This window comes from Macrotis lagotis, chromosome 1 (genome assembly GCF_037893015.1).
Source record: "Macrotis lagotis isolate mMagLag1 chromosome 1, bilby.v1.9.chrom.fasta, whole genome shotgun sequence".
In the NCBI taxonomy this organism is placed as follows: Eukaryota; Metazoa; Chordata; class Mammalia; order Peramelemorphia; family Peramelidae; genus Macrotis; species Macrotis lagotis.
In genome coordinates this window covers 827,401,338-827,416,672 of record NC_133658.1, presented here as the reverse complement: position 1 = coordinate 827,416,672, position 15,335 = coordinate 827,401,338, and the positions used below count along the sequence as shown (strand labels likewise).

At 36.9% G+C, this 15,335-nt stretch overlaps 1 protein-coding gene and 1 pseudogene across 4 annotated transcripts in view; one reads left to right on the top strand and one right to left on the bottom strand.

Annotated features, from left to right (window-relative positions):
• The window catches only part of WDFY2 (WD repeat and FYVE domain containing 2), a 171,507-nt gene that overhangs the window by 141,350 nt on the left and 14,822 nt on the right, over positions 1 to 15,335 (bottom strand). The window lies entirely within an intron of this gene.
• LOC141508508 (large ribosomal subunit protein eL34-like) lies at positions 117 to 536 on the top strand (annotated as a pseudogene).

Genomic DNA, 15,335 nt, shown 5'->3' with positions numbered 1-15,335 from the left:
GATAATGTTTGTTAGTATCTGCTTCACTGGATTATTGTAAAGAAAAATAAAAGATGCAAAGTGCTTTGCAAATTAGAAATCAGCAGTGATGCCCTCTTCCTTCTTCTGGTGGTGAACCTGACAAGAAATTAAAAATGGTTCAGCGCCTGACATATCGGTGTAGGTTGTCCTACAATACAGCTTCCAACAAAACTCGACTGTCACGAACTCCAGGTAACAGGATTGTTTACCTTTACACCAAGAAAGTTGGAAAAGCACCAAAATCAGCCTGTGGTGTGTGCCCAGGAAGACTTTGAGGTGTTCGGGCAGTAAGACCTAAAGTTCTTATGAGGCTATCAAAGACAAAAAAGCATGTCAGCAGGGCTTATGGTGGCTCCATGTGCGCTGAATGTGTCCGTGACAGGATCAAGCATGCTTTCCTGATTGAGGAGCAGAAAATTGTTGTGAAGGTGTTGAAGGCACAAGCACAGAGTCAAAAGAGTAAATAAAAACGATAGTTTTTGAATAATAAAGAAAATTAAAATGTGAAAAATAAAAATAAATCAGCAGTGATGGTGAAGGAATTAAGAATGCTGTATTTAAAATGTATAAAGCTGGGTGGGGGGAGGGAAGTAAGATTGGGGGAAAATTGTAAAACTCAAATAATATCTTTAATAAAAATAAATTTTAAAAAATGTATAAAACTGCACTGAAGGCAACTGGCTAAGCATCCACTTCATGGATGTCAAAAAACTTGCTAGATCTCCATTAATTCAATAATTGAATAAAATTTTTTAAAATGATACCACCAAACCCCACCCTCCTCTAAACACAAAACTCCAGAGAAACAAAAACAGAAAACTAATTTATGTTAACCATGATAACAGATTTAAATATACAACACAAGGAAGGTAAAAGACAGTAGGGAATATATCTTAATAAGCTTTCATAATAACCTTTCAGTATGCATAAATATATGTTTTGTTATAAATATAAAATGGCATTGTTCTGGTTTTCAGTCAAGACACACTTTAATATTTCAAAAGACAAGTATCTGTAAGATACTAATACAACTCAATTCAAAGAGAAATGTTTACAATCTCACAATGTTTATAATCTCATATAAATTAAAGTATATTTGGACCCTCTTTATTTCTTCATCTTCACCAAAATGGAAAACATGTGAATGAAAAATGTTTTTGTAGTCAGTCATGTGCTTCAGTTAATAGCAAAGCATAAAGGGAACCAGATTCCTGTTTGTTAATTTTGTTTCAGTTCAAGGTGAATGCCAAAAGGCATACCAACTTTTCAGCTTGCCATGATTTTTGATATGACATTGAAGGGCATAGCTGCAAGAGCCCAAATATTTATAACCAAAGAATTTTTTTAGACAAACCAGCAGTACTTAGGAAATAGAACATGTATCACCAGAAAAGTCTAGGGAATAAAGCCATGGGAAATATATTTTCTATATCTTAAACAATGTAATATTCCCCAAGAAGATGACATGTTTTTCTTCTTTTAGTGGGGGGTGACCTAGTGGCCCCTCTGGTACTATGAATGAACCATATTCTCATGAGGAAGAATAAATAACTAGTTATGTAGAGAGTTAGACTATTTTCCCCTCTTCATTCTGCCCAACATCTATTAAATGTTAATAAATGAAGCAGAGATGCTATCCATCTGTAAAAGTTCAAAGTCGGAAAATATTAGTTATACTGAATTAATCAAACCTCTATCGCCATGACTAGCCACAAAGATATGCCCTAGAAATTTCATAAATTTTTTTAAAGATTTTTTATTACATAAAATTAAAAATAAAACCTTTGCACAAATAAAATCAAATCATCCGATAAGGGGGAAGTGGGTATATCAATACATTTGATAAGAATTTGATATCCAAGATATTAACAACTAACAAAAAAATCCAAAAAAAAAAAACCAACCCTTACTACATAGATAGGCTCCAGACATCAAAATATTTATATCAGCACTTTTTGTTTTAGCAAAGTACTGGAAACAAAGTAACTGCACCAAGACTGGGAAACATCTTAACAAATATTTTGGCATATAAATGCAAAGCAGTATTACTGTGATGTAAGAAGTGGTGAATAAAATGAATACAGAAAAGCAAGAGAAGACATAAAATAATGTTAAGTGAAATAAGCAGAGTCAGGAAAACAATATAACCTAATGCCTATAAAACAACAAAAATGGAAAGAGCAGTCACAAAATAACTAAGATCAAATGCTGCAAAAGTATAAAAAAGAAGCTTGGTGCCAAAAGAGAAATGAGACATTAAAGAGAGACACTAGAATTTAATGGGGTAGAATACTACTATGGAATTTTTTTCCATTGTGTTGAGAGACTTTGCCTTAGTTTTTTCTTCTTCCTCTTTTTCATTCTTTTTTGAAATATTCTTTATTACAAGCAATGGTTCTCAGAGGGGGGTGGTGGAAAAGATATAGGAGGTAATGGCAAATAATGGGAAGTTGAAGTTCAAATTCTGCCTCAGACACTAAATAATTACCTAGCTGTGTGACCTTGGACAAGTCACTTAACCCCATTCCCTTGCAAAAAAATTGGAAGAAATAGAATTGGAAACTGGGGGGATGCCCATCAACTGGGAAATGGCTAAACAAGTTATGATATATAAATACTATGGAATATTATTGTTCTATAAGAACCATAAATCATCAGACTTTAGAGAAGCATGGAATGACTTACAAAATCTGATGCTGAGTGAAGGGAGCAGAACCAAGAGTACAATATACATATTAACCACAACATTGTGAAATGATCAACCTTAATGGAAGCAGCTCCTCTCCACAGTTTGGAGAGCTATTAGACTGGCTATGGACAATGCTATCCCCATCCAGAGGAAGAAAAGTAAAAATAAACAAAACAAAATGAAAAACAAACAAAAAAAAAGAAAAACCCTTAAGAATCTAATGAACACTTTATAAAAATTATCTCTTATGTATCTCTTTCCCTTAATCCTAATTCTTCATACCAAAAATGACTTCTATATGAACACATTTATCCAAAATACGTATATACAATGCTAACCTGATTGTTCACCTCTGAGGGAAATGGGATGAGAAGGGAGGTGGAAGGAAATTTTGTAATTTAAAACTTTACATGTGTATATGGGTGAAAATAAATTAATTAATTTTAAAATATTTTAAAAAAGAAAAAGATGAGGGGGGAAAATCTAGGTATCAGGAAAACAAATGATATCAATAAAACCTAATTTTAAAAAAAATGTTAGTTTTTTTTTAAATGCCTAATCACATTCACAAACTGACCTAACTATTCCTAAAAAAAGGAATCACAAGAAAAAGACCTGAGTGGTCACCTAATTAGATACCCTCCTTTGACAGATGCCCCACAGGAATGATAGGACTTGCCCCAAAACATAAAGATAATATTAGACCTGGGTTTCAAGCCCAGATCCCCTAAATCTAAAGACCTGTAGCTTTTCTACTACATCACACTAATTTCTACTTCTTATTCCAAGTCATCTCAGTTATTTAATGTTTCACATTTACACAACTTTTTTCAACATACCATCACATACACATTTTTTTTTCTAAGCCCAACTGCAAAGGTCTCTTCCAATCTGAGAAGTCTTTTCCTACTGATATCACATGGCAGTGGATGTACTTTGGCTAGGCTGGTTGTGCAATTCTCTTGTGTTTGTATGTTCTAAGAGTTATAAAAACTGGGTCGCAAGAGGGGTTGTTAAAGACGGGGATAGCTACATGAGACACAAATGAAGCAATGATCACTGAGAGCTAGGAATTTAAGGGTCACCTAGTTCAATCTAATTTTACAGATGAGGAAACTGATGCCCAGATAGGTTTAATGTTTGCCTAAAATTATGCAGCCTAGCAAACTCTACAGTCAAGAATTAAACCCAAATTATTTGGGTTCCCCCCCCAATGCAACCACAGCTTTGCATAATGGCTTTATTCATGATAACAATTCTTATTATTATAGCACATTTAAGGTTAACAAAGTAGTTTTCTCCTAACTGCCCAATGAATGAATTATTCACAGACCTAGTGAATATTACTAGGACTCAGATGACTACTTCTGATTCCAACCAAGGCCAGAGTACTTCCTAAGAATTTGATGTTACTTCTCAATACCATGCACTTAAAACTCTACAGGTGGGGCAGCTAGGTGGTACAGTGGATAGAGCATCAGCCCTGGAGTTCCAAATCTGGTCTCAGACACTTAATAATTATCTAGCTGTGTGACTTTGGGCAAGTCACTTAACCCCATTGCCTTACCAAAAAAAACCCAACCAATTCTACAGGTGTCAGTCTATTTACAAAAACAAAACAAAACATTCTGATTGCAAAAGCAAGTATACAAGAATTGTTTGGTGTTAAAATGTTCCTTCAGTCCCAATGTTTTTTCAAAAAAAATGTGAAGACAATGCAAATGACCTTCATTACTCGATTCTTCATTACTCAATTCCTAAGCTTCCCATTTAAAAAACTGCTTCCTCTCCAGATCCCCATAACTTTAGGAACACTGAAATCATTTATGAGAAGAATCCAGCATTCTGTATAGTGGAAACACTTTCTGCAGCATTTACACCCAGTAGATATTTCCTTGCCTTTGCTTAGTCACAGAGGTGGAGCTATTTCCATTGAATAAGGATGTTCCACAATAGTCTGATGAAAATAATTCAAATGATTCAATATAGTACAGTCTAGAAGTACAAGCCTTTAATGTTCCTCTTCCCTTTCTGAGGTCCAGATTAGTTTGAGGAGAATAACAAAGAAAATGTACTTCTAGTTGCATAGTACCTCCCCCCCGAAAACAAACAAAACTAGAATCATAGAATTTTAGAGCCACAAGGGACATTCAAAATGTTATTTTATTTAGCTTATCTTTTTCTGGGTTTGCAATTTCATTAATGTAGAGAACACCTAGTGAAAAGTGCCTTCTTTACCTATGCAGAGACAATGTGGCACAGCTGGCCTTGGCATCATGAAGCCTTAGGTTCAAGTTCCTAACTTTGATACATGCATTCTATGGGGAGAAGAAAAAGGAAAGATGTAATATGTATACAAGTAAATCAGTTAAAAAGGTAATTTTAGGGAGGAGAAAATATTGAAGAATCAGTAAATCTTCATTCAGTAAATGTGGTTGTCACTCATGTTGGATTATTTATGACCACATCTCAGGTTTTCTTGGCAAAGATATTTGAGAGGTTTGCTATTTCCTTCAATAGTTCATTTTACAGATGAGGAAACTGAGGAGGGAAAAGTTAAATAACTTGCTTAGGGTCACAAGGCTAGTAAGTGTCTGAGACCAGAATTGAAGTCTTGAAGACTCATCTTTCTGACTTGAGACCTGGCACTGTATTCCGAGTGACACCTCACTGCCTTCAAAGTGAAGGACCTAAGAGTCAGAAGAGGAGTACACTCTGGGGAGGGGGGGGCATGAGGGTGGGTGGAAGGGGAAGTCCAAGAAGACTACAAGGAATGCTGAGTTCAGGAAGCAACTAGCAGGCTAGTTTAGCTGGAACATATGGTGTTTATAGAACAGTATTGTGAAATGAATCTCAAAAAGTTTGTGGGAAACAGATGGTAAAGAGTTTTTTAATGCTAGGTTTAGGAATTTATATTTTGTCCTAGAGGATATGATGGAGATTTTTAATAAGGTGAATGACAATGGTCAAATGTTTGTTTTTTAAGTACTTTGGCAGCTGTGTAAAGGGATAGATCAATTGGAAAAGAGAAAAACAAACTGGTAGGGGACGGGACTGGAGCCAGGAAGGTTACTTCAATAGTAACTATTGAAGGGATAACTAAGAAGGCTAAAGGACCAAACCAGGGTGGTAACCAGCAGATCCAACAAAAGTCTATTTGGGGGAAATAGGCTGATTATTCAAAGTGAAAGTAAATAATGGAGGGGGAAAAAAATCAGAAGTCTTCCTGGTTCTTGATTATTGACTTTGTAATGGTCTGACAGTAATGTTTTAACAAAAAAAAGGGGGGGGGGGTAAAGGTGGGAGAAATAAAGTTACCTTCTGACTTACCCACAGAAGTTTGTATATCTATTAGCAAACTATGGTTGTTCCATTGAAGATTCACTGGGACAAATAAAGCCATACTTAGTTACAAAAAGAAAAAAAAAGTTACTTCTAATATCAGAAGCTATTTCCTAACAAAAGTGGGTATTCCTACATTCTTAATTTTATTTTTTGCAAGGCAGTGGGGTTAAGTGGCTTGCCCAAGGCCACACAGCTAGGTAATTAAGGGTCTGAGGCTGGATTTGAACTCAAGTACTCCTGACTCCAGGGCCAGTGCTTTATCCACTGCACCACCTAGGCAACCCTTAGGTTTTTTTTGTTTGTTTTCATTCTTAATTTTCAAGCATAACTGATAGAGAAGATTATTAGGACTGTGACATATAACAGCAGTTATGGTAAATAATATGAACATCCTTTATCTACCCACTCTATTTTTCTCCATCATCTAAAATTAATTATACTGATTCTGCTACTATTTGTATAAAGTAATCTCCTCTATTAGTTAAGTTAGGAGGAAGATATGTTTACTAATCAAATTAATGAATATTTCTGAGCAGTTTGAGGTATTTTTTTCTCTGAATTAAATTTCCTCCAAAGTTTGTGCTGGGGGTGGGGGAAAGGGGAGATGATTTAATATCTACTTCAAATGCTTGTACTGATGAATAGCCCAGTAATCCTGTACAGATACATAGTATAGACTATAGATACACACTAGCCTGTTGCCACAGACAAGTCTGTCCCTGAGCTGAACTAGGCAAAATCTGAACATTTTATAATCTGGATGCTGAATTGAAAAGACAAATAAATGAGGTAGTATGGAGAGAGAAGAGAAATGACTTATAGTATATATAATATAGTATAGTCAGTAGGGCAGAACAACTGACTTATCATTGGAGTATTCTGGGGAAAGGATAAAATAATAGGATAATTAATTACATCAAAGAGAGCAGGTGTTTTCCATTGCGGTGCCTAGACACAAAATAGTTTTTCATGGGAGAGAATTTCCCAGTCTTTCAGAAGAGCACTTAACCAGTCTACCCACAGCCCTTTTGAGCAATACTAATAAATGAGATACAAGTTAAAAATACTACTCTATGTTTCTAATCTGAATTGTAAGCAAGTTATAAAGAGGTTAATTTTAATTCTTATATAAAGAAAAACAAGCTAGCCCAAAGAGAAGCGGGTTGGCTCAAGAGGTAATGAGTCCCTCCCTCACTGGAGGTCTTCCACCAAAAGCTCTACAATCTTTATTGAAAATGTTTTCATTTCAGTTTCATGTCTTTGCACAGGGGGCCCCCATCCTAGAGGCATCTCAGTGGAGTCAATAAGTCAGTTCAAATCCAACTTCAGACACTTACTAGCTATGTCACTCTGGGCATGTCGCTTAACCTTCGTTTGCTTCAGTTTCCTCATCTGTAAAACAGAAATAGTAGCAGTTTTCTTGCCTCCTTATCTCACCAGGCTGTATTAGAGTAAGAAGTTACATAAAGAGCTGCATAAAATAATGTGCTAAATGAATGTTTATACATGAGGCCATGCTTTATTCCTACCCCACCCCCAGTACAACCTAAGCTCCTTGAAGATAGGCCTGGGACACTGTTGACAAGCTGGAGAGCATCTAAAAGAAAATAAGAAGAAAGGTGATGAGCCCCAAGTTCATATCAAGAGAGAATTACTGAAAGGAATTGGGGGTAGTTTAACTTGGAAAAGAAAAGACTTGGGGGATGTGATAGCTGTCTTCATGAATTTGAAATGAAGGTGGCTGTACTATACCCATCCCCAGATCACTCTCCCTCCTTTCTCAAGGATGTTCACAATCCTCCTCTGCACCCCAGTTCCTGCCTTATTCCATGACTTTACCTCAATCACACATAGGTAGGGATGGTCCCACACTAGATATCACAAGAAGTTTATTTCCTAATTAGAAACTCTAACATTCCTGATCTAACCATAATCTCTGATGGGGACAAAAAGAATGAAAAAGCCATGGATGAAATCATGCCAGTTGAAATCAGCAGAAAGAAGAGAGTAGCTCTGCTGGATGAGATCATGTATCTATCAAAGTATTCATGTCAAGTCCCTTCCCATTCAAACACTTTGGAATTCTCTGAGAAAAATTTAGCTTTGACAGTGATTTGTCCAAGTCATTCAGCTTCTAAGTGGTAGAGCTGGGACTGGAACCAAAGCTTGGACTCCTGTAACCTAATCTTTTCTCCATTACAGCAATGCCACTATGTGGTCAAGGAATAGAAATTAAAACTTCCCAGCCAAACCCCTTCTCTCTCTCCTTTTTTTTAAATTAAAATTTATTTTCAAATATCAAACATTTGTCACACACACACAAAACACCCCTCCTTCATAATGGCCATATTCAAAAATGTGTATCCCATTTTGTATATTAGTCCTTTACCCCTTGGGTCAGGAAGTGAGTCTTTATCTTTCCTTTCTTCTAGATAAGCTTTGCCTAAATTGTCAAAACTTCAAAACTTTCATAACATCAAGAATCTTCTTCCTCGGCAGTGGATAGAGCACTGGCCTTGGAGTCAGGAGTACCTGAGTTTAAATCCAGCCTCAGACACTTAATAATTACCTAGCTGCGTGGCCTTGGGCAAGCCACTTAACCCCATTGCCTTGCAAAAAAAAAAAAAAGCTAAGAATCTTCTTCCTCTCTTCCAGTGACAATTCCCCAAAGTTTTTCTAGATGTCCTACCTGGGACGGCCCAATGAACAGAAAAAAAAGTAATATATAAAAAAGATCTAAGCTTACTCGTGGTATCATTTGATTTAACATACTTCAATAAATGAAACATAAACCTCCTGTGAGAAATCAAAAAATCCCAAACTGGAGTAGGCTATTCAATGTAATCATGCAATTAAATAACTCCTCCACCTAAAAATAGCTCCATAAAAAAGAAAAGGGAATTAAGCACTGATAGCTGTGCTTTCATTAGATAGTAAGCTCTTTCTGGGCAGGAACTGTCTTTTGCCCCCTTCTATATCCTCAGAGTACTTTGCCTATCATTCAGGAAGCACTTAATGTTGACTGATTGACTGACTTAACTGTTAGCTACTGAAAAATTTAAATCATCATTCTTCCCTGAATAGAATCAAGGTATTTACATTCAATGGAAAACTTTGGGCAGAAAGTCCTGCATCTCTCCAAAACTGACCGCCAAATACTTTGGTAATGTCCCATAGTTGAGTTAATATAACAATAATGGTACCCAAGCATGCATAAGGGATAGATAGTCCTGGGTTTAAGGACTATCTTTACCTAACATATAGGGTCATGAGACCCTAGACCCTAGACAAGGCTCTGTCTCTCAGAGTCCAGGCAGTAGATAAGAATACAAATTGTAGATTAGACCTAAAAGAAAAAAACAATCAAAAACTCACTCTCACAAATGAATTTCATATAATACTTTAAAAATTTGCAAGTACTTCATTTGTATTGTCTCATTTGAACCTCAGAACAACTGTTGTTCAGTTGTGTTAAACCCTTCAACAATCTATTTGGAGTTTTCTTGGCAAAGATCCTGGAATGGTTTGCCATTTCATTTTTCGGATGATGAAACTGAGGCAAAGTGGTGGTGAAGAAGTGAAAAAGAGAATCAAATCATTTTCTAAAATTTTATGAAGAAAATAAGAGCTACAGAAGAGGACACAAATAGAATGCTATTACTACCTTGTTCAATTTAATATAATAACAGGTAACATTTATGTGCCAGGAACACTATGTTCAGTACTTTACAATTATTATTTCATTTGATCCCCACAACAAACCTGGCAGGCAGATGTTACTATTATTATTTTATATGTTATAGAAGACGATACTCTGTGGCCAAGTTCACAGTTGGTGAAGGCTGAAGTAGAATTTGAATTTGGATCTTTCTGATTCAAGGCCCCTCCTATCAATACATTGGGCTGACTAATCTTAAAAAAAAACTGTCCATAATAAATACTTCAGTATCTTACAAAATTTTTTTCTTTTTTTCTTTATGCATTGAAATAGGGCAACTGGATGGCATAGCAGATAGCATGCTGGGCCTGGAGCCAAGAAGACATCTTCCTAAATTCAAATCTGGCCTAGCTGTGTGACATTGAGAAAGTCATTTGACCCTCTTTGTCTCAATTTCCTCATCAGTAAAATGAGTTAGAGAAGAAAATGGGAAAATGACTCCAGCATCTTTGCCAAGAAAACCCCAAAAGGGGACACAGAGTCAGACATAACTGAAAAATGACTTGTCAACAATATGTTGAAATATCTTTATCCATGACATTTAAGTTCATAACCACATCAAAAATTTAATCTTCCTTTATCTGTCCAGGTACTAAAATTGTCAATGAGCTCCTATGGCAATCCCGACAGTGATAAGCAAGTCCAAAGTCTAAAATGCTGAGAACAGCTTCTGGAAGATTGTAGTTTAAAGTAATTGGTGCAAAGCTACCTCATGTTTAATATAACATGCCTGTGCTTGGATATATTTTTGCTTTCCAAATCCTTCTCGGAACAATGGTCAGGATGTATGAAACTGTGACTCACCCAGTTACAAAAGACAGCTTTGATAACAGATCTGCCTCCCTATAAATGGCCTGGGATCTATATTCTCAAAGAACTGGCAAAGGAATATTTGGGCTAAGGATTCTAGGTGGTTCTCAAGAGGGTGTCAAGGAGAAGGAAGGAAAGGAGAAAGAAAGAAAGGAGAAGGAACCCCAAGTCATTCGACCTGGACACTTTCTTATGCCTGCTAAGCTCCATGGTATTTTCTTTTCTTTTTCTTTTTTCTTGGTTGATCATCACCCCCATGTTGCTGTTAGGTGTACAGTATTTTTCTGGTTCTGCTCATCTTGCTCAGTTCATGTAAATCCCTCCAGGCTTCCCTGAATTCCCATCCCTCCTGATTTCTAATAGAAAAATAGTGTTCCATGACATACATATACCACAGTTTATAAAGCCATTCCCAATTGAAGGACACTTACTTGATTTCCAATTCTTTGCCACCACAAGCAGGGATGCTAGGAACATTTTTGTACAAGTGATGTTTTTACCCTTTTTCATCATCTTTTCAGGGTATAGACCCAGGAATGGTATTGCTGTATCAAAGGGTATCCACATTTTTGTGGCCCTTTAGGCATAATTCCAAATTGATCTCCAGAAAGGTTGGATGAGTTCACAGCTCCACCAACAATGTATTAGTGTCCAAGATTTCCCACATCCCTTCGAACATTGATCATTGTCCTTTCTGGTCATACTAGCCAGTCTGAGAGGTGTGAGGTGGTACCTCAGAGATGCTTTAATTTGCATTTCTATAATAAGTAATGATTTAGAGCAAATTTTTCACATGACTATGGATTGCAAAGCTTGTATTTTCTATGTCAACAAAATAAAAATAAAGGACCATTTAACATTATTTTAAAATTCAAAGAACAAAAGAAAGGGAAAAGAGAACAGAAAGCAGGATAGTTTTGAAAGTAATGTGAAGAATTTATTATACACTTTAAAAAACAAGTGGTATGAAAGAGAAATTCATGGTTTCTTATGAAATCCTTTATGTCCTACTGTTTAAAGGGAAATGCTTTTTAAAAAAATTAGGCAGCAACATGGGGGTGATAATCAATCTTAATGGACTTCTGTATTTTATCAGTGCAACAATCAGGGACAATTTTACAGTATATGAAATGCAGAATACCATCTGTATCCAAAGAAAGAATTGTGGAGTTTAAGCAAAGATCAATGACTATTACATTTAATTTTTTAAAAAGGTATCTTATTATGTAATTTTGCTATCTCATATATTTTTATTCCTTAATGATATGATTTCTCTCTAAACACATTCAATTTTGATCATTGTATTGCATGGAAACAATGTAAAGATTATCAGGATGCCTTCTGTGGGGGGCAGGAGAGGGAAGTGAGATTGGGGGAATTGTGAAATTCAAAAAAAAATTTAAAAAGTTATTAGGGGCAGCTAGGTAGATAGAGTCCAGCCCTAAGTTCAGGAGGACCTGAGTTCAAATCTGACCTTGGACACTTGATAGTTACTATCTGTGTGCCCTTGGACAAGTCACTTGACTCCTTTGCCTTACAAAAATTTTTTTTTTTACTTCAGTACATTATCAAAACTGTTTCTTCAAAAGAAACAACTGGTCATAAGATATATTCATTCTTACACCAACAGCTCCCAGAAGCTCAACAAATTGCCCTCAATGTAACTGTTTAATAAGTTCATTAAAACTTGGGGTACAGAGGCAAAGCAAGATGGCAGTGTGAAGGCAGGAATTCCCTAAAACTCATTCCCCTAAAAACTCCAAAAGCCATCAAATAATGACTCTAGCCAAAATTTAGAGGGGTAAAATCCACAGAAAGACTGAGTGATACAATTTCCCAGTCCAAGGCAACTTAGAAGTTCTGCAGGGAAAGGTCTGTTGCACCAGGATCAAGAGCTAGGAAAAAGCCAAAGTGTAACCACAGCCACAGCATAGCATAGCCAGGCCAGGCACCTGGGTCCGTGGCAGAGGGGGCAGTTTCCAGACCTCTTGGCCCAGGGGTCATCAGGGACAGCTGTAAGGGGTGGTGAGAACTCTGCCACACCAGAGTGAGTGCAGAGCAAAGTGCCAGCCTCAGAGCTGCCCTGTGGTGAGAACCTGCAGTGGGAGTGCAGGGCCACTCAGCATATCCAAAGCTCTCAACCCATGAACTGTAAGGGGGTTGGGGGAGACTGGAGAGGTCTCTGCTTTCTCTGGGGCAGGACTCAGCTGTTTGCCCACACTCAGATCCAGGTTGCAGGCTGGGCCCCAACCACACCACCATAGCAGAGCAGGGACCCTTCTCACAACTCCAGGGCAGAGGGGGGAAATGTGAACAAAAGCAAGAGAGTGGTCCACACCTCTCATAAGACCTTGGAGGAATTAAGGTCCCTGTGGGGTGTCCCAAAAACCCCCTAAAGCCTTGGAAGTGCAGTACATCAGTCATAGGCTGATGAAATGAGAACACAACAGAAAAAAGAGAAGAATATGACCATAGAAAATTACTTTGGTCCCATGGAGGATCAAAACACATTCTGAGATGATGACAAAAATCAAAGCTTCGGTAGCCAAAACTTCCAAGAGAAATAGAAAATAGGCTCAGGAAATGGATGAGCTCAAAAAAGACTGAAACGCAATTAAAGGAGGTAGAGGAAAAATTGAAAGGAGAAATGAGAGCAATGCAGATAAATCATGAAAATCAAGTCAGCAACTTGGTGAAAGAAATACAAAAAAATACTGAAGAAAATAACACATTAAAAACCAGTTTAGGCCAAATGGAAAAAGCAACACAAAAGGCAAATAAGGAGAAGATTGCCTTGAAAAGCAGAAGTGGCCAGCTGGAAAAGGAGATTAAAAAAAGCTCTCTGAAGAAAATAACTCCTTCAAATGTAGAATTGAACTAAAGGAAGCTGATGACTTTGTGAGAAATGAGGAAGAAATAATACTATTCCAAAAAAAACCCCAAAATTAGAAGAAAATGTGAAATATCTCATTGGAAAAACTGACCTGGAAAACAGATCCAGGAGAAATTATTTTAAAATGATTGGGCTACATGAAAGTCATGAACAGGGAAAGAGGCTAGACTTCATTTTTCAAGAAATAATACAGCAAAATTGTCCTGAGATCCTAGAAGCAGGGGGCAAAATAGAAATTGAGGAAATTCATTGGTAACCTCCTGAAAGAGATCACAAAAGAAAAACTTCCAGGAATATTGTAGCCAAACTCCAAAACTCCCAAGTCAAAGAGAAAATACTAAAAGCTGCCAGAAACAAGTAATCCAACTACCATGGGTCTATAGTCAGGATTACACAGGATCTTGCAATATCTACAATAAGGGTTCACAGGGCTCGGAATGTGATATTCCAGAAGGCAAAAGATCTTGGTTCACAACCAAGAATCAACTACCCAGGAAAACTGAAATCCTCTTTCAGGGAAAAAGATGGACTTTCAATGAAACATGGGACTTTCAAACTTTCCTATTGAAACAAACAGAACTGAACAGAAAGTTTGATTTCCAAGTACAGGAATTGGGGGAAGCATAGAGGAGGTGGACAAGAGGATCTAATTATGAGGAACTTAATGATGCTGCTTGTATTCCTGCATGGAAAGAAGATACTGATAACTCATATGAACTTTCTCTTGATAAGAGCTGTTAGAAAGAGTATATATAGACAAGGCAAAGGAAGGAGCTGAATATAAGGGTATGATATAGTAAAAAGATGGAGTCAATGGGTAATAAAATACTGGGAGGAAGAGAAAGGAAGGGAAGGGGCTAAGATATTTCACATAAAAGACAAGAAACAGCTTTTTCTTTTTTAATTTTCTCTTTACTAAAGATTTTATTTATTTTGAGTTTTACAATTTTTCCCCTAATCTTACTTCCCTCCCCCCACACCCCCATAGAAGCTAATTTATCAGTCTTTACATTGTTTCCATGGTATACATTGATCCAAATTGAGTGTGATGAGAGAGAAATTATATCCTTAAGGAAGAAACATTAAGTATAAGGAGAGCAAGATCAGACAATAAGATATCAGGTTTTTTCCCCCTAAATTTAAGGTAACAGTCCTTGGTCTTTGTTCAAACTCCACAGTTCTTTCCCTGGATATAGATAGTATTCTCCATTGCAGACAGCCCCAAGTTGTCCCTGACTGTTGCACTAATGGAATGAGCGAGTCCATCAAGTTTGATCATTGCCTTCACGTTGCTGTTAGGGTGTACAGTGTTTTTCTGGCCCTCCAGGGTTCCCTGAATTCCCATCCCTCCTGGTTTCTAGTAGAACAATAGTGTTCCATGACATACATATACCACAGCTTGCTAAGCCATTCCCCATTTGAAGGACATTTACTTGATTTCCAATTCTTTGCCACCCCAAACAGGGCTGCTATGAATATTTTTGTACAAGTAATGTTTTTACCCTTTTTCATTATCTCTTCAGGGTATAGACCCAGCAGTGGTATTGCTGGATCAAAGGGTATGCACATCTGTTACCCTTTGGGCAAATTTCAAATTGCTCTCCAGAAAAGTTGGATGAGTTCACAGCTCCACCAACTATATAAGTGTCCCAGATTTTCCACAATCCTTCCAACAATGATCATTATCCTTTCTGGTCATATTGACCAGTCTAAGAGGTGTGAGGTGGTACCTCAAAGAAGCCATAATTTGCATTTCTCTAATAAGTAATGATTTAGAGCAATTTTTCATATGACTATGGATTGTCTTGATCTCATCTGTAAAATTGTCTTTGCATATCCTTTGACTATTTGTCAATTTA